We start from the raw sequence: 25,249 nt of genomic DNA, 5'->3' as shown, positions 1-25,249 counted from the left end.
ATCCTACATTTCTGCATCCTTGGCTTTATATATCATTCATTTGCCAATAATTCTCTGATGTGTAAATGGATCCACCTGTCCAAAGATGTCCCCACTTAGGTGTCCCACATGCACAACACGCAGCAGTACGTAGTGCTCCTGAAAACTTGCTGAACCCATTGTTTTTCTTTTAATCTTTAATGTTTATTTATTTTTGAGAGAGAGAGAGAGAGCATGAGCCAGGGAGGGGCAGAGAGAGAGGGAGACAGAATCCGAAGCAGACTCCAGGCTCTGAGCTGTCAGCACAGAGCCCAACGCAGGGCTCAAATTCACAAACTGTGAGATCATGACCTGAGCTGGAGTTGGATATTTAACCGACTGAGCCACCCATGCACCCCTCTTTTAATCCTTCTCTTTGTGAATGATGCCACCACCCCGTCAGCCACTCAGATCAGGAACTCACCCTGTGCGAGCTATCCCACGAAGCCCCTCAGTTACCAAATTGTCCAGATTCTACCTCCTGAATTTTTCTCAGAGCTGAGCCCTTCTCTCCAACCTCAGAGCCTCAGTCCAGCTTCTCATTATGCCTCCTCCCAGAGACAGCTTCTTCCCTAGCTGAACTCCCATCTCCAGCCCCATCCACCCCTGCCCCTGCCCACAGAGCTGACCACACTACCACCCTGCCAACAACCCTCCATGGTTCCCTAGCACCCTGGAATAAAGGCCAGGCCATCAGCCCTGCATACAAGTCTTCACAGATTGCCTCCTCCTGTCATTTCACCTCATCTGCCACTTCCCAAACTCACCTCCTGCTCCTATGATACTACTGGGGATCCCTTCTCCTGATTTCTTCCCATGTCCTCCTCCTACTTCACTAGTCAACCCAAACTCTCTTTGGAAATGTTCTCTGAGCCTTCAAGCCCACGGCACCCTCCAGGGCTCCTCCTTCGTGTTCTGGGTTCCCCTCCCAGTCCCAACCCCTTTCCCCAACCCACACCACCTCCACTGCGTGTAACTCAGGCATTACATTCAGTCATTCATTCAGTAATTGGCTTGTCTGAATTCTAAAACTACAGCAGTGAACAAAACAGAATTTTAAAAACCCTGCCTTGGCACTTCTAGTTGTTCTGTCTTTGATTTTCCTGGCTCTCCCTTGGAACTCTTTGAAGGTGGGAAATGCTTTTATATGCATCTTAAGTGCTTAGCATAGTATCTAACACATAATTGGTGTTCAAAAAGTACAGATGAATACAAGAATGAAGACCCCCGGTTTTGTTCCTCTCCTCCTTCAAGCCAACCCAAATAGAAGAGCCCCAGAAATGCCTTCAACATGCTGAGGAGAAAGAACTTTAATATCACTCCATCCCCTCCCCAAGTCCTCCTTCCAACTTAGTTAATTTCATTTTACTTTGAGCAGCACAAGTGTAGTGACTCATCCGCTCTTCTTCTCTGAGGGTCCTCACTTGCCTCTGGAGACGATAATAATTACACAATCAGTACATTATAAATGCTGGCGGTTCATTTTTAATTTTAAGAACTAAGTTCTAGGGGTACCTGGGTGGCTCAGTCGGTTCAGCATCCAACTTCGGCTCAGGTCACGATCTCACGGTTCGTGAGTTCGAGCCCCGTGTCGGGCTCTGTGCTGACAGCTCAGAGCTTGGAGCGTGCTTCAGATTCTGTGCTTCCCTCTCTCTCTGTTCCTCCCCTGCTCGTGCTCTCTCTGTCAAAATAAAAAATAAACGTAAAAAAAAAAAAAAAAAAAAAAAGAACCAAGCTCTAGATGAAGCACAAACAGTTATATTTCTAGAACAAAACATAAAAGTTGTAAACCTCGGTGCCATGTAACCGTGATAGTAAGGGTGCCGGGCATTAGGGATTGGGCAGCAGAGAGTAGAAGTGGAAGGACACACAAAGTGGGTCAGTTTCCTTGTTTACAAAAATGGGAGTCACACAAAGCTGCTTTACACCGATGGGTCAAGAACTAGAAAATTATACTTAAATTTCTGTTGCTTTTCTTTTTACTGGACAGCCTTTGGTACTGTTTGAATTTTTTAAAATCAGGTACACGTTATATTTATAAATTTTAGAAAGCTAGTTGGACTAGAAAATCACTGAAGGAGGGGCACCTGGGTGGATCAGTCAGTTAAGCGTCCAGCTCTTGGTTTTGGCTCAGGTCATGATCTCAGTTTGTGGGTTCGAGCCCACGTCGGGCGCCTCGCTGACAGTGTGGGGCTTGCTGGGAATTCTCCTTCCCTCTCTCTTCCTCTCTCTCCCCACCCCCCTTCTCTCTGCCTCCCTCCCTGCTCTCTCTCAAAATAAACTTAAAAAAAAAAAAAAGAAATCAATGAAGGGGAGGTAGACTGTTTCATGGTGAGGGAGCAGTCACTGGGAAGTTAGTTGGAGTCCCTTATGTGTGGGGACGTGCCGGGAGGTGGACGTGTCCAGGGTTGACTGCAGCTGGTGACCTCAGGGAGGTCTGGCCTTCCCGTCAGTGCTGAGTCACTGGCTGAACTGCGGCTGACACGTTGTCCTGACTGTAAGGCCACCACAGGTGCCCCCTCCCGCTCAGTCCCCAAAGCCTCAGGGACAGACCTCTGGGAATAGAGCAGAGGTGCTGGCAAGTCCAACACAACCTCCCGGAAAGCCTTTCTCTCCTGACAGGGAATGTGCCGTGGCTGTCCTCTTCTCTCTTTGTCCCCTTTTCTGATGATGTCATTCTCATCTGTCCCATGGAGCTGTTGGCAGAACACAGCCTCTGGAGCTGGAAGACCTGGGTGAGAAGGTGGCCACACACCGCCTTGTCCAGGTACCTTGTGCGGGACACCCAGACTTTACACCCTGTTTCCCTCCTGCCCTCCCGTAACATGCCCTTCCCACGTCTCTGGGTTCTTTGTTGTATAGGAGACAGAGACAGGCAGAGACAGAGAGACCTGGCCAGCCCAGATGTGTCACCATCAATAGGCACCTGGTGAGGGACCACCTTATACCACCTTCCCCTCGGAAGTTTGTAGCATTGGGCCTTCCTTCGGGGCAGACCACCTTCAGCGTTCACGTTTACCCGGTTCAGCTCTGATGTTCACACCTTCTCCAAGAATGGCTGTGTGTGCCTGCGCATGGTGTGTGTTGCTGGTAATGATTCTGGAGGGGTTTCACTGTAAGGCCGTTCTTCTCTGCATTCTTTTGGTAAGCGTGTTGTGATAAGCTGAGGCTGAGACCGGGGGTGAGTTTGAGTTTTTCCGTTCCCTGGATTTGGACAGGAGGAGAAAGGCCTGAGAAGCTCTGAGCTAGTTGGAGACTGCTCTCACCAGCCCCTGAGCCAGTGTCTTATGATCACTTGCTCTTGCTGGAGAGGATTTTTCTGGGAAGGCCTGTGAGTCAGGAGCCCCAGAGTCCTCGCCTAGATGACTTCAAAGGAGTCACGGGCTTCTCGATGCCTGATGAATAAGTGGAAGATGATACAGCTTGCCTTCACCAGTCTCAAAGCCTTCTGACCCTTTTGGGGAGAGGATCAGCAGTGGGGAAATGTGTCATCAGCGTTTCCCTTTGCTGACCCTTTGTCTTTCCTGCAGACCCATGTCTGATTCCACATCCAAGAAACTTGACGTCTGATTTCTGCTCTTATCTTGTTTTGCTTTTTTCCATTGTTTTTCTAAATTCTAAATCGAATCATTCAGGGCTCTTGATGGTCTCCAAAATGAGTTGATTTTTCCTAGCCTGTTATTCAAATTCTGGCCCCTTCCCATTTTCCCATTTGCAACGCCCTGTCATCCCACCAAATTCATCAGCTAACCATTTCCTGAGTCCATCACAGACACTTCCACCCTTGTTTGTGCTTGTCCTCTCGTCTGGATGCACCCCGCCACCCCCACCCCTCAGATTTTACTTTCTCTTCTCCTGTAAGTCTGTTGAAATCCTGCTGGAGCCCCTCCTGCTGCTCTGTGGGGCCCTGCCCCAGCTGCTCTAGCCCTGGCCGCTCCTCCAGCCTCTGAGCCCATCGTCCTAACCGTACTTGTGACACCCTTGTAGTTGGCATACGCTCTGTGTGATGGCCGTTAGCGTCTTATCTGCCCAGCTTTTCCTTTGTGTTGGGGATGTGTCTTTCACTTCACTGTATTTCCAGAGCATTTCCAGAGCTTGGGATGGACTGTGTGGTGTATCCCGAATATGCAGTGGGTGGTCCTTGATGTTTGCCCAAGATAAGGATGAAACAATCTGCCGCCCTGAGCAGTGCACCAAGTGTTTGTTCCCAGAACCCTTGGGTTTGATAGGAGCCTACAGCTGAGAGTTGGGGGAGGGGTGCAGGGAGAAGAAATCCAGAGTTGGCTGGGGTTATGTCTCTTCTGTATTGCTTCAAGTAGCATTAATTTGAAAAAGAAAAAAATTCAGTGCTAAAAATCTGAAAACCATTGGACTCGTTGTTAATGTCCATGCCTAATGTGGTCAACAGTAGGGAAAATTCATGCTCGCCTTTGAAAGGAGTGCCAGTAGTACTGAGGAGACCATCAGGAAAGGAAGAATTTGATCCAAAGAGTGGGCATTTATTTATTTTATTTTTTTATTTTTTAGAGAGAGAGTGTGTGTGGGCAGGGAGAGGGAAAGGCTCGGCATAGAGCCTGACACGGGGTTCGATCCCATGACCCTGGGATCATGACCTGAGCCGAAATCAAGAGTTGGATGCTCAACTGACTGAGCCGCCCAACTGCCCCAAAATGCCCCAAAGAGTGGGCATTTTATACAGTGCCAAGAAAAAAAATTACTGTCCTACAGAAAGGGATTTAGTAGACAAATGAACTTGCCAAAACCGTGTGAATTCTAGAAGTTTGCATTTGGGTCACAAAAGGTCACAAGTGATTGAAGCTGCACAGTGGTTAGAAGACCTGTCTCCTCTGTGCAGGTCTTTGAAGCCCACAGAAGACAGTGGAAAGCCCAGTCAGTAAAGCTTTGTCTGTATGCAAAAGACAGCACCAAGGCCTACCAGCTCAATAGAAAGGGGATGAGGTGGTGTCAGGGCATAGGCAAAGGACACCTAGGACAGTGAGTCAGGTGCAGCCAGGCCCAGGAAACCTGAGGGGGAAAACTGTTCACCTGCTTGCTTGCTCATTTCAGACGCCCCCTCCCTGTTTCTCTTGCCTGTCTCTGTTGTCTACCTCTGTGTGCTCAAGATGGCTACCGGCCCTGAATCTGCAGGACCTTGTGGCACCAGAGACTGCTACCATCTAACCTCAGACTGGCCACTGGGTCCAGCCCGTGCTAAGTGGTCCATTCCCTACCCAATCAGTGCGTGTGTGGTGGCGGAGGGGAGTCACTGTGAGGTCAAGAAGCCCTAACAGTGCAGGCTGGCTACAGGAGGCAGAGTATGGGAGCCTAGGCTCTCCAGGACAAGAAAGGTGTGACTGGCGTTGCAGTGATCGCTTGCCTAGTGCACACTCACGGACACAGAGACACCCAGCCCTGTACTTTGCAGGGGGGTGGAACACACGCGTCTGCGGCGCAAGCCTGGTGATGATGCACTGACAGCTCCCGGCAACATTTGTAATGCTCTTGCTTCTTCTGGAGGCTGCAGCCTCATCTCCTCTCCTTACTGTGGACTTTACAACATAGGATGGGGTCTGCTTGGCCAGTTTCTCAGCCTTGGCAACAGAGGAAGTCAGAAAATATGAGGCCTTCGTGCACAGTGCAGTTACCTCTGAAGTAAAGGGTCGTGTCTGAAATCAGCACGTAAGATGAAAACATATTTAACCAAAACGTCTCTTGAAAATCCTTTAAATCACGCAATAAGTATGGGACACATACATCTCTCACTAAGCCCCACACAGCCAGTTTTTCTTCTAGCATCACAGCAGGCCATGTTTCTTGGCTGACAACCAGGCAGTGTGGTTGGCTCGCATTCAGGGGCTATGTTTTATGAAAAATCTTTAAATATTAGATCCATTCTCAGCTAGAGGCAGCTATATGCCACAGAGGCCCATGGTAGCTGAGGACCCCAGGGAAATGCAGGCTCCCTCTGAGGCATCTCACCAGAGGAGTGTGGAGGGAATACCCCACAACGTTAAATCTCCCTACCCTGTTCCTTTCTTCCCCACTCCTCCCCCATTTTCCTTCCTTCCTTCCTTCTTTCCTTCCTTTCTTCCTTCCTTCCTTCCTTCCTTCCTTCCTTCCTTCCTTCCTTCCTTCCTTCCTTCCCCCTCCCTCCCTGCCTTCCTCCCACTTTTCTTTCAGGGATATATAGTTAAATAGATGACTCTTTAGTTGTTTGTGGGATACGATGTCACTGTAAAAGTATAGTACCCCTGTTTGTCTGTCCATCTGGTATTTATATATCATTTCTCCACAGGGGGATAAAGCACTCTTTCAGGCTGGGACAGTGTTTTATAGTTTGCAGCATCTCCGCTGTACCTTCCCCAACCCCAGGCACCCCCAAACCCAGCCCTTTGTACGTAGTGTCCTGCTTTAATGTTGTTTAGTTGTTTGCTTACTGGCCAACTCTAACCCTGCTATGCTTGGTTCTCCTACCTGAGAAATGAACCTTAACTAAGGAGGAAAAAGGGTGCATAAAACAAACACTTGTTGGAGTTTGAAGGATTAGCTAACCATGGAAGGCTCATCCTCCAGATCATCTCCCAAAAAATGAAAACATGGACTGGATCAGTGGTTTTGAACTTGGCGATCCATAAGAGTGACCTGAAGAAACAGATTCTGATTCAGTAGCTCCAGGGCAGGGCAGGAATCTGCATTTCTGACACCATGGCTGCTGATGCCTAGTCCTCCCCCAATGCTAACGTTACTGCTACACTGCATGTCATGGGGAAGGGCTGTGATTGGAGGAACAGTCCCACGTCCTTGTGCCTGAATGGAGGATAGTAATACTCCTCAACACCTGGCATGTAGGTTTCTTGTAAGGACAAAATGATTTAACATTTGCAGAGTGTTTTGAGCAGTGCCTGACACAAAGTGAGTGCCATGCGTGTGTTTTTAAGTAACAGTGAATTTGAGAGCCCATGCCGGTTATCTGCCAGCACACCTCTGAAGCACATGAAATCAGCTTCCTCAGATGCAAGCGAAATCTTGGGTGGAGACAGCTGGAAAGCAAAATAAGAAGCAGCATGAATGTTACTCATGATAATTTTATCTGCCCAGGAGCACAGACAACCCACAGGACCTGGACAATACCTGCTGTCCCAGAGGGCACAGCCCCGGCTGGGCTGGAAAAGACAGGAACAGCTGCACAGGCACACGCCTTCCACAGTGGCCCCCCTAGCACCATCCCCCTCCTCCTCCCCAGGGCTCAGCCTGCCTCCAGGGGACAGGTCTCTGCTGAGTTCTATCATATTATTGACCGCTTCCAATTGCTAGTGACCACATCTCTCATGCTATTTAAAATTATCTGACTTATGTGGATCTGTTTATTTGTTTGTTTGTTTGTTTGTTTATTTATTTATTTATTTATTTATTTTGAGAGAGACAGAGCAGGGGAGAGGCAGAGAGAAGAGAGAGAATCCCAAGCAGGCTCCACACTGTCAGCGTGGAGCCTAATATGGGGCTGGAACTCATGAATTGTGAGATCATGACCTGAGCCAAAACCAAGAGTCGGACGCACAACTGACTAGGTCACCCGGGTGCCCCTGATCTGTTTATTTATTGAGTTTTCACCACAGTCTCATTCTCTGTACACCCCGCACCTCGTACAGTGCTTGACACATAGTAGTTGCTCCATAAATACTTGTTGAATGCACACACCACAACAGTGTCCTAGTTGTGGAATTGAAGGGGGAATATAACGCATTCTTTCTCTTTTGTCTATCATCACTTTTCCATCATTATTGTAGGCTGGAAGCTGCTTCTCAAAGGCAGGGGGGTCTGAAGGCAGACCGTTCTGTGTGAGAACTATGAGAAAAGGGACCTTCCCAACTTGTCCTGAAAGGTTCTCAGCCCTTGCCCAGCTGCTGGCCAAGGGGACATTTGTCTTTCTTAAAAAAAAATTTTTTTTAGTGTTTATTTATTTATTTTTGAGATAGAGCAGGGGAGATACAAAGAGAGAGAAAGAGAGAGAATCCCAATAAGGCTCCGTGCTGTCTAACTTGAGGCTCAAATCCATATATCACAAGATCATCACCTGAGCTGAAATCAGGAGTCAGGTGCTCAACTGACTGAGCACCCAGGCATCCCTGGGACATTTGTCTTAAAGACTTAGTACAGAGTACAAGGCGGCTGGTGCCTGGACAACCCTGATTCTCAGAAATATCCCCATGCTCCAGATGGGAGGCATAAAATCCAAGCCACTTGTGCTTCCCATGCTTTTCAATTTACTTCTCTTGACCATTGATGATAAAAGGTACTGTCTTATATATCGATGGAACATGGGCAAGGCATCTCAGTAGCCCAAAGCAAAGACAGAAAATTCTTAATGGGGGAGGGGAGTGGCAGGTCACAGATGAATTCATAATTGCAACCAACCCTAGCTTCTGGGTAGTGTTCCTCACTAGGACTCCTTTCGGCATTTGGGCTGGCATACTATTTTGTGCTGTGGGACTTTCTCACACACTCGGGCAGTTAAATCCGCCATCCCCAAGGGACGAAATGCCAATAGCGTTGGAGTCTTTTGACAACAAAATAAAATGCCACCAAGCAAGCACACCCACTGTGGGTGACCGCTCCATTTGAGAACTGCTAGTTAGGGGAAAGTAAATTACTTCATTTTACTTAAATGTGGTGTTTTAGCATCATCGTGTTTGGGCAGTTTAAAAAATTAATTTTCAATTACAGAAGTAGTATGTTCTCTTTGTAAAAATAGATTCTAGATAAAGCTGGTCTCCCCTGACACCCATTTCTAGTTTTAGTCACCTCCCTACCTCTAGGAGGAAACGAGCATGACCAATATGGTTTCCACCCTTGCAGACCTCTCTCTATGTGTTTACATACTCGCATAGAAACCTGTACACACGTATAGCGGAGTGTTGCTGTTCATGTATATTCTACTGTGTATTTCACCTGCAACTGGAGGTTTTCACTCGGCAACACGTGTGGAAGATCTTTGCATGTCAGAACACGTAGCAATGCCTCATCCTGTGCAGCAGCTGCACGGTATTTTACCATGTCGAAGAGCCTCTTAGCAGAAAGCTGCAAAGGAAATTACTACCCTGGATGAGGCGTTGCCTGCGGTCTGGTCACAGGACCAGATGAGACAAAAGCTGAGGTCATTTTGAATCATCGCCTCCAACCCCGCTGTTGTCCACAGAACAAAGCAGTGCCTTGACTTGAATTTGGAAGTAGTATCTGGAAGCCCAGCTCTTCTGGCTGGTGTATCAACCCAGCTTTCTGAGTCTTCGGCACTGAAATGGATTCATTTTCTAACTTAGCCTCTAGTGTGCCATTTTCCATCATTAAGCTCTAGTTCTTAGAGAGCCAGTTTGGTGATCGCCTCTGTCCCTTAACCAAGTAATGCGCGAAGAAGGATGTTAATTACAAGTCTGTGAAGTGAGCACCTAATGTCAGGTGCTGTCATCCCTTATCTCTAAACCTCACAGCAGTCCTACACAGTAGGGATTACTAGCTCATTTTCATAGATGAGGAAACTGAGGCCTGGAGAGATTAGATGATTTGCCCAAGGCTGTTCAGTGAGTAAGTGGCACAGCCAAGACACAAACCCAGGGCTTGCTCTCAGATGACAAATGATGATATCATCAGCTTATTTATTCATCCAGCAACATCTCCTGAGTGTTTCTAATGTGCTAGAAATGGTACCCAGCACTAGGAATGCAGTAATAAACAAAGCAGTAAACAAAGGTGAGATCTCTGCCCTCATAGGGCTTGCATTCTAGTGGGGGAAATAAGAAGTAAACAAATACATACTGTAATTTAGGGAATGTTAAATACCATGAATGAACATAAAACAGAATAAGGGGACAGTATGTTGCAAAGGGGCTTCTTTATTTTATTTTTTTAATATTCTGTAATGTTTATTTTTGAGAGAGACACAGAGAGAGAGAGAGTATGTGTGCAAACGGGGAGGCGCAGAGAGAGAGGGAGACAATGCAAAGCAGACTCCAGGCTCTGAGCTGTCAGCACAGAACTCACAAACCGCGAGATCATGACCCAAGCTGAAGTCGGATGCTTAACTAGCTGAGCCACCCAGGTACCCCTCAAAGGGCTTCTTTAGAAAGACTGTTGGGTAAGGCCTCCCTGAGGTGGAGATATTCAAGCAGAGATCTGAATGAAGCAAGAGAGTAAGCCATGCTGAAACCTCAAGTGAAGCAGTGTTGCAGGCAAAGAGCAATATGTGCAAAGGTCCTGAGGTCAAGCATGCTAGGCATGTTCAAGGAGCATAAGGTGGCCAGCAAGGCAGAGAGAGAAAGAGGAGGTAAGATCAGAGAGGATGCCAGGCCCTGATCACCTGAGCTTTCTAGGCCATTGGTAGGACTTTGGATTGACTCTGAGTATGGTAGGTCTTGGGAGAGTTTTGAACAGGAGATTGGTATGAACTGGCTTAAGGTATTAGAGAATCATCCTGGCTCTTGTGCGAAGAAAACAGTGTAGTGGGGTAGAGTAGATTCAGGGACATCAGGTAGGAGGCTGCTGTAGGAATCCAGGGGAGAAAAGATAGCAGCTCGGGTCAGAGTGGTAAGCTGTGGAGAGGGTAAGAAGGGATCGGATTTGGGGTATGTTTTGAAGCTAGAACTGATAAGGCTTTTTGACAAATTGGATAACTTTTGAGGAAGAAGAAGAGCAGTTAAGAATGACTCCTAGGGCTCTGCCTGAGCACGTCTTTGGAGGTGGTACCACTTACTGAAATTAGAAAGCCCAGTGTGGGGTGGGGAGCCAGGGAAACAAGTTTGGGGAAGAGTGGAGAATCATGAATTCTGTTTTAGACACATTATGATTGTGATCATGCCTGTTGACCCTGCAGATGGAAGTGTTGAATCAGCAAAGGGACCATCAGGAAAAGGAAAAGAGTTCAGGCGAGAGATACAGATGTGGGACTCACCACTGTATTTGAAGAGGTACGGGCCTACTGGGGACCTATTCACTCAATTTATTACCTGCTGTGTGTGTCACAGTGCTCCATACTTGGAATGTAGCAGAGAGCAAGACAGACATGGTGATTATTCCAGGTGACTTCCTCTGAGCCCAGAAGGCCACCAGGAATGGTCTTAACTTGTTATTATCAAACTTATTCAGTGGTAGAGTAGGAGCAAGCATAGAGATGATCACACACGAACCCCAAAACTCCTCTCCAATTGGCAGCTGAGGAAATGGAGAGATTAAGTGATTTGTTAAAATCTGTTGTTTAAAAACCACTTACATTTTAGATTTTTTAAACGCATGTATCCAGCCCAGATTGTGTATATTTTTCAGTTTTATTTGTATTTTCTTACACTCTAAGAAAGAAAGGTAAAATTGAGTGGAGAGTAAAATAGAGGGTCAAAGACTTTGCTAAAAAGACCTATAAGGAATTCAACTGGATTCAGTAAATATTTATTGAATACCCACTGTGCTGGAGCCCAAGCCGTGTCCTAAACGTACGCGCTCCACTCCCATGAGATTTTTTTAAAAAGCATCCTAGGACGACCCGCAGAATGTTTACAAATTGTATTTCTGTTAAGGGATTTGTATCTAGAATGTATAAAAACTCCTACAACTCAATAATAAAAAGACAAATAACCCAATTTAAAAATTGGCAAAAAATCTGAATAGACATTTTTCCAAAGAAAATGGGATGCCTGGGTGGCTCAGTCGGTTAAGCGTCCAACTTCAGCTCAGGTCCTGATCTCTCAGTTCCTGAGGTTGGGCCCCACATCAGGCACACTGCTGCTATCTGCAAGGAGTCTGCTTCAGATCCTCTGTCCCCCTCTCCCTTGTTGACCCTCCCTCCCCCACTCATGCTTTCTTGCTCTCTCTCAAAAATAAATAAATATTAAAAAAAAGAAAGAAAATGTACAAGTGGTGAATAAGCCCATTAAAAGATATTCACATCACTAACTGTTAGGGAAATACAAATCAAAACCACAATGAGGGGCATCTGGATGGCTCAGTCAGTTAGGCATCTGACTTTGGCTCAGTTCATGATATCGCAGTTCGTGGGTTCGAGCCCCACATCGGGCTCTGTGCTGCCAGCTCAGAGCCTGGAGCCTGCTTTGTATTCTGTGTCTCCCTCTCTCTCTGCCCCTCTCCCACCCACACTCTGTGTGTCTCTCTCTCTCTCTCTCAAAAATAAACAAACATTAAAAAAAAAAACCCACAATGAGATAATCACTTTACACCCTCTAGGATGGCTGTAATAAAAAAGACAGACAGTAACAAGTGTTGACAAGGATGTGGAGAAATTGGAAACCTTAAATATTGCTAGTGGGACTGTAAAACAGTAAAGGCACTTTGGAAAACATTTGGCAGTTTCCCAAAGTGTTAAACATAAGCCTACCATATGACCCAGCAATCTCATGCCCAGGTGTATTCCCAAGACAAATTGAACATTTGTCCACACAAAAACTTGTGTACAAATACAAATGATTATATACAAATGGTATTCACAGCAGCATTATTCATAATAGCCAAAAAATAGAAACAACCCCAAATCCATAAACTGATAAGTAAATAAACAAAACGTGGTATACCCATACAATGGAATATTGTTCAGGAAAATTGCCTGGGAAATAAGTTTAAGGTGAGAATGGACAGCCAAGGACAGAGTTCTGTGAAGCACCAATACTGAAAATACAGCGACAAAGGAAGGGTGAAAACAGATGGTCAGGAGCAGACGATGACGAGAGAGTTGACATTAGGAAAACCAAGTGTGGACCTCCAAGAAGGAACAGCTTAATGGAGGCAAATGCTATAGGGAGGTCACTGGTAAAAAGCAAGACACAACCACCACATGCAACGGACATTCACGATCGCTGCTTTGTCTGAATACGCTTGCCTTTAAGACATATCTAGAACAGGTGAGGAAATTGAAATGTGGAAACCGTATATTCTAGAACTATTGTTTATTTTATTAGGGGTGATATGATCCTAGAGGTGTGTGGGGAAAAGTTCTTATATTTTAGAAGTGCATACTGGATTATTTCAGGGTGAAATGTCAGAAGGTCTGTAATTTATTATATAATTCAGCAAAATAAAAGGAAACAGTTATGGCAAAATGTTAGTAAGGGTTACATCTAAGAAATGGGTATGTGTGTTCATTATGCTATTCTACTTTTCTGTCCACTGGAAAACTTCAGAAATCTAAACAATTATTAAACAAACAAAACCTGAGAAGAGGCCACTAGAGTAGGCAGTTAGGAGAGCCCTGGTGACCTCCCAAAAAATAGCTGTGGTTGAGAAATGGGCATACTATCCAGATTATAGGAGGTGAGGCTGGGGAATGGGCATAAATACTCACAGTGGTGTATTTCTAGACACTTTTTGTCATCAAGGGATCTAGACTTGACTTTATATTGTGAAGAGTTAGCAACTTCCCCTAGATGTGCTACCAAGGACTTTTGCAAAAGAAGGAAGCTGGGTAAGACTGTGTTTGGGTGGGTTGAAAAGATAAGGCACCCATTCTGGATAGATGTCTGGCCCAGGAAGAAGCTCTGGTGGTTGCTATGGGAAAAGGAGGTGCAATGCTTCTGGGATGACAGAACATTAACAACCACAACAACAAAAAAGGGTTTGGGAGGGATGGTCAGGGTTGGTAAAGGTCAGTCCTTGGGGACACAGGTGTAGAATCTGCAAGGGTTGCCCTTGCAGATGAACACACGGGCCTGGACAGGTACACAGCTCATAGTGCTGGGGAAAGTGAACTCTGCCCCATGGGGCACACAGGGATATGAACTTTAAAGAACGGTGGAGTTCTGCTCAGGATGCCGCTCTTTCCATCCCACAGTATCTAAAGCCAAGCAGACATTATGCTGTGAGAATAAGTTTTTCTTTTCCCGACCCCATCTGTCTGCATTTGAGATTCATAATGCTTCTGTTGACTGAACTTTGACCCTGTGCTGTGTGAGCTAATTATTTTGGCCCTATTATGCAAGGAGAGTATTCTCCCATCTCGTCCCTGGGTCCCACCTCTTAGCTGGCACATTTCTTCTCCCTAAACTCAGAAAAGCTGTATAAGCCTGTTGTGCGTGGATGGGGGTGTGCACATGTGTGGGTTGGGGGTGGAGAGGTGGGAAGGTGGGGGCTCGCACCTCTCAGAAGGGCCCATCAGAGTGCCTACCACACCAGAGGTTTCCAGTGTTAGTTTTCTTCCCCACCCCTCCCTCATCCATCCTAACAGCTTAGTTTCTGTCCAAGCCCTAAACTATTCATCACTGTGGCATCTGAAAACACCCCCATGGAGTTCCCAAAGGCCACCCAGGAGACAAGATCACCCCCGCTGGGAACTTCTGCTCAGAGCATGTGAGTAGAAGGCAATGTCAGTCCTCAGCAGGGGCTGGGGATGGCAGTTTCTGGATTACTGAGCTGCTTTGTGGGAAGAAATTTCCTAGAACAGCCCCCAACTGGGAGCCACTGCTCTAAATAGAGACTGTGATTTCATTTTTCTTTTCTTTTCTTTTTTTCTTTTCTTTTTTCTTTTCTTTTCTTTTCTTTTCTTTTCTTTTCTTTTCTTTTCTTTTCTTTTCTTTTCTTTATTTTCTTTTATATATTTATTTTGAGAGAGAGAGAGCGTGAGTGGACCAGGGGCAGAAGAGAGAGGGAGAGACAGAATCTCAAGCAGGTTCCTTGCTGTCAGTGCAGAGCCCTATGCGGGGCTCAAACTCAAGAACCATGAGGTCTTGGCCTAATCTGAAATCAAGAGTGGGACACTCAACCAACTGAACCACCCAGCTGCCCCCCAACTGTGATTTTTACCACTCATCTCCAGAATTCCTACTGTTCACCTCTGGCCATGTTATGCCCAAGGTGGGGAACACCCCCAAGGTTCTCCATCCTGGCTGCACACTGGAATCACAGGGATCTTAAAAATGCTGTCACCTGGGTCTCACCCCGAGAATCTGGTTTAGCTGGCCTGGGGGTCCCAACTATTTGAATGCCCTCAGTGATTAGCCAGCACTGATAACCAGTTACCAGAAGATATTCTTTGTGAATAAGCTTGAGGCTAGGGCAGGGGCGAGGGGAACAGCATTGAATAAATGCTTCCGTTAACTGGGGAAGTGCCTTCATTAGCTCCTCCCCCTTTAATTTATTCTACTCTTTCTCCTCTTGCCCCTTCTACCCATTTTTATTATAATTATTTAGAATTAATTGTGCGGTGCCCTTTTGTTCATCCAAGCTATTCTTCCATTGCAACAAAAGGTAAGAATGGAAAAGACAGCCGAGTCTAGAGCTCCTTAATGTTTTTATTTCCTCTTGGTTTACAATCTGGCCAAGGGAGCAAAGGAAGGTTAGGGAGAGACGCTGGGACTCAGGGTAAATGGGAAATGATTCAGGGTCCAGTCACACTCAGCCCAGCCCCATCCACAGAGCCGGACATCAGACTTTCTGGAAGGTACAGGCCAAAGGCATCTCTCAAACCCTCTGAGTTGTCTTTATAGCTTAATGCTCACATCGGAAAGAGACCAAGACTCAAGCCTTCTTCTTCTCTTCCACATACCCTGTGGATTGGAGTCTCTGAAAGAAGGCACTGTCTACTGTGAATGTTTTATTCTGCCATCTGCCAGGAGGAAATTAGTGTGGGAAAACAGCCAGTGCAGCACTTTCACTGCTAGCTTTTATGAAGGAAGAATCAAAGAACTGTTTTTCATTATTTGTAAAGCCTGTGTTTCAGAACTTTATTCTTTGATAGGCTCATGAAATTTACCCAAGAATCTTAAACTTAGGTGTCCCTGGTTTAAAAAAAAACCACACAACTTGTGAGTTCTGCGTGGGTGGATTGCACATCGTTCATGCCATCACGCGAGTTGTAGCTCTGCATCTCAGACCACACACTCCTGGTTAGTATTAGACATAAAATGAGAGGAGGGAAACGGTTTGCATGTCCAAAGGTTGGTGATTGATGTGTTTCCTGATTTAAAAAACAAAAAGTGTCTATTAGCCTTCCTTTTTGTTTTTTAAAGTAATCTCTCTACCCCAGGTGGGGCTCGAACTCATAACCCCAAGATCAAGAGTCACATGCTCTACCGACTGAGCCAGTCAGGTTCCCCCAAAACATCATTTAATTGACAGCAATATTTGCAATCGTTTATGGCTCTTTTGAAACTGACTTTAATCCATTAAGATATTCCTGGCTCAACTCTGGCTAAGATTATGGTTCCAATTTAACCTGAGTACAGACGTAACTGCAGAGTTATACTTACATACATGAGACACCGGTGCTCGTCGTGTACTGAACCTAAGGAGGGTCCGTATGGTCTATAATACTCTGTACATGTTGTTGTATAGGTCGTGCGCCCATTTGCTTTCAGACTCATGGCTCACCCTCACCTGCTCTGCCCTGTGTCTCAGGGAGCCGACCACTGCAGACAGGTTTCCCTGACAGGCCGCCCTGTCACTTGGGTTCCAGCTGGGCTCAGCCAATGAGAAGCACTGGAGAGGACTGAAGGGAACGGCCAGGTTGTTTGTCCCTAAACCTCCTGCCCTTGGGTAGTATCTCTGACAGCAGCAGTTGCAAGGCTCCAGCCCCTACTGAAGGGCCTGCTGTGGCTCCAGCTACTATTGGTGATCGTAGCCCCTGGGCTCCGGCCATACCATCCCTCTGATTGTCCCTCTAGCCTCAGGGTTGTGACTGACTTTCCGCTGCCACTAACCTGAACTTCTCAGGTCATCCATCAAGTTGTATAAGCAATTCTCTGCATCAAGCTTCCTCTGTTAGAAATCCGTATAGTGGTTTCTGTTGTTCTGGCTAGACCCTAACTAATAACATATGTCATGGTTAAAGTACATTTTCCTTTCACATGGATTAGCTGTTAGCAATTTTTTAAATTAGGGTTGTGGTTACCAATCTATTATTTCTGTAATTATTTGTTTGAAGGATAGTTCATGATCTGTTGAAGTTATTACTGCTTTTCTAAATGCTTAGATTTCACAAATGATTGTGAATTCCACCAACTTGAGCTTCAAAGCAGTGACCTAATTTTACCCATTATCTTCATGTGACAAATGCCATGAAAATAGTGAATCATATGCCATTATTATGTTATTCATAGTAGCATTACTGGTGCATTTTGCAGAAATGGCCCAAAATCTTCTTGAGCTAATATACGTACTGACTTCCAGCAACAGCATCATGAAGGAATGATCTGGTGGTAGTTACAGTAAAAGAAATGCTCATAATAACTTTGAAACTTAGAAGTAATTTATATCTCACTCTTTAAGTGATTTATTTTTATTATTACTTGTAATATCTTTCCTGAAACTTTGCCTAAAACTCTCTCTCCTGCCGACTGCAAATTCAGATCAACTGGATCATTCCAGGAGAGGAATGCATTAGTAGACAGTTTTCTAAGGGACCTCAACTAAATCAAGTCACTTTGGCTACCACTTCCTTTCTTCCCTTCCTTCCTCATCTTGCCCAGGCTTAAAGGACCCCATAAGTACAAGAAAAGTATATTAAAAGAGCCAGAAGTTCAGGGGCACCTGGGTGGCTCATTGGGTTAAGTGTCTGACTCTTGATTTCAGCTCATGTCATTATCTTACAGTTTCATGAATTCAAGCCCCATGCTGGGCTTTGTGCTGACAGTATGGAGCTTACTTGAGATTCCCCCTCTCTCTGCCCCTCCCCTGCTTGCACTCCCTTTCTCTCAAAATAAATAAATTAATTAATTAAAAACAAAACACAGAAGAGCCAGGATTTCAAACATGGAGCCTGGTACTGTACCTGTCAAGAGAGTTTAGCAGTGTCTGATTTAAAGATGGCAGATTAAGCGTGCTTGGTTTTATTGTCACCAAGACCCCACTAAAATGAAAATTGGGTATTTAAAAAACGATAGATACCCAGTAATGGCAGAGGGACTCTCAGTAGATAACAGATTTCAAAGATTTTTCTGGAGGGTAAACAGTGGATGGAAGAGTGGTGGCTGAAGAAAGAGAACAGAGGAAGCTAAACTCATACTGCATGAGTGGAAGGTTAGAGGAGTATAGAATCGAGAAGGAAATCTTTTGCAAAGCAGAATTTGCCACTAGACAACTCATAAACATCAGCTGAGTGAGTGATGGACTGAAAGGGGAGTGATGGATAAAGTGGCACAAAGGAGCAGCTGGCCTCTCTCCCCACATGGCAGCAGGTAGGCTCTCCCCCCATCTCACCCCACTGCCAGTAGGAAACAACAACCGTATTCTTTTCTCTACAGAATTTAATGGCCACGTGGATAAGCCCCCTGACATGTTGGTATTTAGGCGTTCCCTAGCAAATAGCTGGGTTTCTGCCAAGTAATCACAGTAAAAGTAATACAAGTAGCAAATGGTTACATAGCACTGTCATGCCTACACTATGTATCAATTTATTTAATGTTCACAGCAACTCTAGGAAGAAACTGAAGCACAGAGTGGTGAGATAACTTGCCTTAGATGTCACAGCAGCTAACTGGCAAAGCTAGATCACCACAAGGTGAAGCCTCAGTAAGCCCTTTCCGGATTCAAAAAACAAAAAGTACCAAGTAACATCTTACTACCTCATTGTGAAGTAAAGAGAACCAAGGATGACCAGATATTTGCGGAAAGGTCACAACATGAAAGATGGATACAAGTAAACACAAGAATGACCAGAGGAAAGAGTAAAGATAGGAAACAGAAGGGAAGAAAGAAACCTCCAGTTAGTATTCTCAGAGGTATTTGGGAAGATACTGCATCATAAGAGAACAGGATGCAGTGAAAAAGGAATAATCGGAGAAGTATGAATAGCCTCTGGAAATTAAGAAATACATTTGTAAAATCTAAAAACTTCAACAGAAGCATTTACCAAATGCATATTTATGCAAGGCACAGTTTCAGGCCTGGAGATGCAGGCAAGGTTCTTGCCCTCATAGAGCTTACATTCTAGGAGAGCAGAGAAGACAGATATTCAGCGATTTAATAAATAAATATATAATATATCAGGTGATAAATAAAAATAAAGCAGGGAAAGGAGCTAGGGAGCAGGCAGGAGTGTTGCTCTTCTATGCAAGACCTAAATGAAATGAGGGAGGGAGCTGTGTGGTTATCTTGAGGAAGTATAATCCCAGCACCTTGCCTCCTTTCAGGGATACACATATATGTATTTCTGTCCTTGAGGTGAGTACAGACTGTGAATGAACCAGGTGATAATTTGAATTCTCAGAATCTAAATTTCGTAGAATCCTAGAATTCAGAGTATGTTTAAAGTAAAGATTATAGATGAGGAGACAGTCGGTGGAAGAGCTTCAAGTTTAAAGGGAGATGCGGAAGGAGGCAAGAATGGAAGAAGCATTCCATCAAGGGAAGGCTAGCTAGACTGGGCCAAAGGAGCAGCCAAGAAAACCGCCAAGAATCGACAGTGTATGTGGGTGGAGGGAGTAGAGAAGAACTTAAGGCCATGCCGCAGCCATAAAAGTCCTATCTATAATCATTACAGGCTCACAGGCCATTGAGCTCAGATATCAAATATGCACAGACAAAGAAGCCTGAGGAAGCCTGACTGCAAAATTGAAGGCAGCAGGAACACCCCCAAATAAAACTAAGCTGCCTTCAGTCTTAGCACCAGTTTGCACTACTAACACCTGCACCCTCACCCAAAAGCCTTCAGAAGTATCCTAGTTCAGGCCATGGTCAAGGAGTTTCATTGCATAACATACAAAACTTCCTCCAAATAGGCAATAGTCTCTTTCTCCCAAATCCCTCTGCACATAAGTGCTGCTCAGACCCTCTGTCTCTTCCTACCCCCACCAATCTCTCTGTCTCTGTTCTTCCTGCCTCCTTCCCCCTCTCATTCCCTCTAAAGCAATCTCTCACACCTCAACCCAACCCAAATCTTCCCTCTTTCAGAAAGCCTAACCCCTTTCCCCTAAGGGTGATCCCCCTTCTCCAGCCTGTTCCATTTGAATCCCTTACCTCAGCTCAGATAAACCAAAGAAATTTCCTCCAATTCATACCCCTTAGAAAGAAGGGAAAGTTAAGGAATTATAGAAACTTCTTGTTAAATGTCTTCACCGTTGTTATTAAACCGAAAACAAAAGTTGACATTGGAACTCATCAAGGAAAATTGAGAGCCAATCAGCTACCAATACAACAGATATTTTAGTTTCCCAGAGAGAAGGGGTGTTCAGGAGGAGGGGAGTGGGAAGGAGAGAACAACAGCTCTGAACTGCCATTATTCGTGTGCATGTTTTTCTCTCCCGCTGAAGTATAGAGATCATCTCATGCATTGTTGAAGTCTGCACCTTCCATAGCGCCTTAGCAGATACAAATACTTGAATGAATGAGAGAGTTTGAGTGAATAAGTGAATGAGTGCGTGAACATGGCAAGGTCAGACGGTGAGTGCAGTGAGGTTGCTCCCAGGTGTCATGTTACTCACCATCATCTGGGACAGTTTCTTGCCAGCTCTCCTGGGCTCCAGCATCTGTCTCCAGGGACCCTCCCGTCATTCCTCCTGCAAGTGTGCTCTTGCAGAACGTGGTCCTCAGCCAACTTCTGCAGTTTCTCATAACCACCTTATGAAGTCAGCACTTGGGCCTCTAGTCTCATGCTAGTTCCCAAACTTATTCAACCCAGACCCTTCCGATTGTTGATTTCATAAGTCAATAATCCCTTCACTCTCTCACTAATAGTGTGGATTAAGTAGTATCAAGGTGTAAACCCTTCAGAAGCGTTATGCACAACACCCAATACTTGCATCTCAAAGTCAACTTTTTGTTTTAATACCGTAAGCATTATTACAAAGAAATCATTACTAACCCAAAGAATCTCTAATTCTTGGTATCTCCCATGGGAGCTGTCTACTAATCCTCCTTAAGCCCTGCTCTCATAATGTACTTTCTGTACTGGAAACCCAACTGCCTCATGCCTGAACTCCTCTTCCCAGCACTGAAAACCATCCACAAACTGGCCCCACTTGCCGGATGTAACTCCATGTATACCCCAATACCCCCAGCATGCATCATTGACCTCACAATCAGGCATTGACTATTCCTACCTCTGTCCCTTTGTCAAGGCTCTGGAACCTTCCTTTCCTTCCCTTCCACCTTTCTTCTCCAGCCAGCTAAAATCGGGAAATTGGATGGCAAGGTTTCCTCCTAGTGTCCCTTCTCCAGGGAGACTTTCTTGATTCATCCAGTCCTTCTGTCTCTCTGAGCTCCCCATGCCCTCTCTACCCAGCTCATCCTTTACTTCATGGCCTGTAGTCTTATCTCCCCAGTGAGCTGGTGCCTTCCTCCTGGAAGGGCCCATGTCTTTTACTTCCCTGTATTTCCAGAGTGCCAAACACATTGCTGTTCACCCGGTGGTTCCCCAAATGATTCCTCTGGGGACACAAGAGAATTTCTAGAGTAATCAAGATCCAGATCTAGGCTGGTGGGTCCCAATTCCAGGCCTCATTTTCATGATTCTTCTTAAAGATCCTGTTTCTTTTTCTTTTTCTTTTTTTTTTTTAATGGGGAGTAGAGCACTTGGGAAGATCGTAAGAACTCCTGTTTCCACTAAATTAATATATGCATATTATGAGCTAAGCTGTACATAGTGTTTAGACAAGAGAGAATTTCTAAGAGGTGAAAATTATGGTGAAAGGAAGGAGTTGAGGAAGCTCTGTTCAAAATGCAGGAGCCGTTGTCTTCCGGGGGGGATTTCCATAGATTATACATAGAAGAAATAGCTGCATAATATTCAGCTGCAAGGAATGCCACGTTTCTGTATTTCTCTAAAATCAAATTAAACTTGGCTTCAAGGTCTTCACTCTCTCCAGCTGGGGAAGAGCCCAATATCATAATCACTGAGTCTCCCTGTTTCTGTCCCCAAGGCTTTCCTAGGCCCAGGGAGGTGGAGATGTCCTGGTAGGTAGACCATGGTGGGGGCTTTGGTTTCCACTGTTCCTTCTGCTACCCCACGTGCTAGTCAGGGATGACGCTGAGAGGACCATGGAGAAACTTCTCGGTGCTGTGTCTCTCTCCAGTGACTACAGGTTATCCATGGAGGCCCACACCCAGGCTCTCAAAGCAGGAGTGTTTAGTGTCCAAACTCCGTAGGCTTTCAAGTAGGCTCCCACCTGAGTTCCTGCAGGGGTGTTGGGTCAGAGACCCCTGCCACCCTGGAAACCTGCACTGACTACCTCTACACGTGAACATGCACACACATATGCATGCACGTGCACACACACACACACACACAAACACATACACACACACACACACATGCACACACTTCCCCCTCTTGGGGAACCACCAGTGGAGCTGGGCCACATTTTCCCCCTTTAATCCTGAGTAATTCCTAAGTCTGGCTTGTAAACAAAGATCTGAGTGAAAAGTCTTTATCCTGGAGCCTAGAAACTTCTCTATTTTAGACTGTGAAGCACAAAGGGCTGTTTCTTTTCCCCTGAGGACAGGAAGCCCAGAACTTAAAACTCAAGGCCAAGAAGAAAATTACCTTATCGTTCTTTTTTGCTGATAAGGCCACAGCAGTAAAAAGGATAAGACATCAGTTAACTTCTCCGTCACTCTGTTTCCTGGGTGAACACTTGAGCCTGTAGGATTTGTGTGGTGGAGGTGGGGGTGGGCTGGCTAAAAGCATTAACAAAGGAGATTTGGACACTTGATGAAATCTCAAAGGGCAGCTTAGGAGGACAAGCCAGGGAAAGAAACCTGAGCCACGTGCCTGCAGCATTAATTGCAGCAGGTGCCACTGTGTCCTGTGACCATTTGAAATGAGGAAACGGCAATTTGCAAACACTTCCTGTGCGGCAGTTAGACTAGGACCGGTGTGAGGAGCAGGGCGGCCAGTGCAGGGGCCGATGGGGCTAGCAGGACTGAAGACCACCTGCTCTCCACTCACAGAGCGGTGCGGCCTGGCGTGGGGGCTGCACCCGAGGGGACACATTTTCCTAACTCGTACAGAGGTATCATAGGGCTCTTATGGCCCCACTTAGGAAGGACAGTGGGATAAGGGAATATGCCAAGCCTAGGAAAAGTCTGGGTATTTAGATGACTGTAACGATGGATAAAACTTTATACCAAGACCCAACCTTATGGTAAAGCTCAAGCGAACAGCAGGAAAACAAAAAGCATCTACACACCTGAACTGAACGCTGATCAGGGGAAGCCAGGGAAGGGAGATCAGGACAAAGTAACCCCTCCTTCCCTCCCGGCCCGCCCCCCCCCCCCCCACCGCCGCCTCCACCCATATAGGCAGTGGTCTTCTGCCATGTTAAGAAGTAACCAGGTAACAGGGCTAATATCTAATATCAGTCCAGGCAAATGTGGAGAATTTTAAAAATAAATTCTCACTTAAAGAGTTGGAGTTTCAAGATGATTAGCACTGCCAGACTTCCGTATTTAGTATTGAAGGCAACCCAAAAATTATCTTTAAAAGTGTTCTCCTGTAAGCCTCTTAGAATGGGGGGAACTGGAAAAGAAAGATTTTGAGACTCCCCCTCATTACACAAGAATGGCTTTTTACAGGGGCGCCTGGGTAGCTCAGTTGGATAAGCATCCGACTTCGGCTCAAGTCATGATCTCATGGTTCATGGGTTCATGAGTTCAAGCCCTGCGGTGCACTCAGAGCCTGGAGCCTGCTTCAGATTCTGTGCCTCCCTTTCTCTGCCCCTACCCCGCTTGTGCTCTGGCTCTCTCTCAAAAATAAATAAACATTAAGAAATTTTTTTCAAAAAAGAATGGCTTTTTATAAATTCACTTGGGAATTATGAATGTAATAACTGTTTGTGGCAGAAAATAATTAGATCCTACTGAATTGCTCTTTCAAAATTGTGTGTATGTGCAACACTACTATTTATGTTTGATCTTTTCCCCATACACTTGACAATTATGGATAGTCTCAGTCTTTTCCATGTTGGCCCATCTGAGAGGCAAATGATCCTCACTGTATTGTTCTCCATTTCCCTGATGCTAGTGATGTTGAACATCTTTTATATGCTGTCATTTCTACCTTTCCTCTACATATTACTTGTTCATATTCTTTGGTCTTTTTCTAATGTGTTGTTTGTTCAGTTAGTGCCGATACTCATCCTTTAACTATTATATCTCTTAAAAATATTTTCTTGGGATGCCTGGATGGCTCAGTCAGTTAAATGTCTGACTCTTGATTTCAGCTCAGGTCATGGTCTCACAGACTGGGCTAACAGTGTGGAACCTGCTTGGGATTCTCTCTCTCCCACTCTCTCTCTCTGCCTCTTGCCTACTTGCATACGCATGCACATGCATTCTCTCCTTCTCTCTTAAAATAAATAAATAAGCTTAAAAATATATACATTCTTAAAATCTTTGTTATCTGTCCTTTAACATCGTTTATGGTATCTTTTGCCATACAGAAGGCTTGGGTTTTTAGGTAGAGAAATTCATTATTGATTTTCTTGATGGAATCTTGGATTTTGTGATTTATATAGGACTGTCTCCTCTATCACCAGATTATAAAAATCTTCTCTTTTATTTTCTTATGGTACTTTCATTGCCTTTAAAAATGTTTGTATCATCAGTGTAGCTTTTATTTATTTGGCATACAATGCAGGGGTAAGACCATTCATTAAAACCACCTAACTGCATTTCCATGTATCCTAGAGAAAAGGGGGGGCTAAGTTCTTTCATCTATCTAAGAGACAGTGGCAAAAACTGTACGAAGGACTAAAGGACACATAACACCAGTCTGTATCCAACAAAGACCATTTGCTGTAGTGGGAAAGCTGTTATGACAACCATATAATCCAAAATTTCTAAAGTGGTTCATATTTGCAATATTCTTTCATATAGACACATGATTGCCATCCCACTTTTGATTTGGAAACGGGGGCTAGTATAGTCAATGGGATTGTGTAAACACAAGCCTGTAAAAGAGGACAAGGCAAACACCACAGAAGATACATTGAATTCTATGAATTCAGAGGTGCAAGCAACGTTTCTGCCTGGAAATATTAAGGAGAACATTCGAATTGGGCCTTGAATTAGGCCAGTTAGATTTTGAGAGACCAAGATGGTCGAAGAGGTCATTCTAGGCCAAGGTAACATAGGAGCAAGGGTAGAGAAGCAGAGAACCACAGGTTGTGTTTCTGCACTCATGAGCTATCCAATTGTCTGCTATATAGAGAAGTATCCAGGGATTAAATTAGATGATAGTTTGAGGCTGGAGGATAGAAAACCTTGAATGCCAAGGTAACAAATTTGTGCTTTATTTTCTAGATAATGG

General features: G+C 45.1%; 1 protein-coding gene across 8 annotated transcripts in view; it reads left to right on the top strand.

Annotated features, from left to right (window-relative positions):
• The window catches only part of ZBTB38 (zinc finger and BTB domain containing 38), a 172,493-nt gene that overhangs the window by 19,158 nt on the left and 128,086 nt on the right, over nucleotides 1-25,249 (top strand). The window contains exon 3 of one of the 8 annotated variants that reach the window (XR_006718696.1): nucleotides 7,117-7,377. The exons of the other annotated variants lie outside the window; for them this stretch is intronic. The gene's annotated coding sequence lies outside the window, so the exon portion shown is untranslated. Of the gene's footprint in view, nucleotides 1-7,116; nucleotides 7,378-25,249 lie in introns of those variants that run through there. 8 annotated transcript variants of the gene reach the window in all.

This window comes from Leopardus geoffroyi, chromosome C2 (assembly GCF_018350155.1).
Source record: "Leopardus geoffroyi isolate Oge1 chromosome C2, O.geoffroyi_Oge1_pat1.0, whole genome shotgun sequence".
Lineage (NCBI taxonomy): Eukaryota > Metazoa > Chordata > Mammalia > Carnivora > Felidae > Leopardus > Leopardus geoffroyi.
Note: the sequence above shows the minus strand (reverse complement) of the source record. Positions and strands in the feature narration are given on the sequence as shown.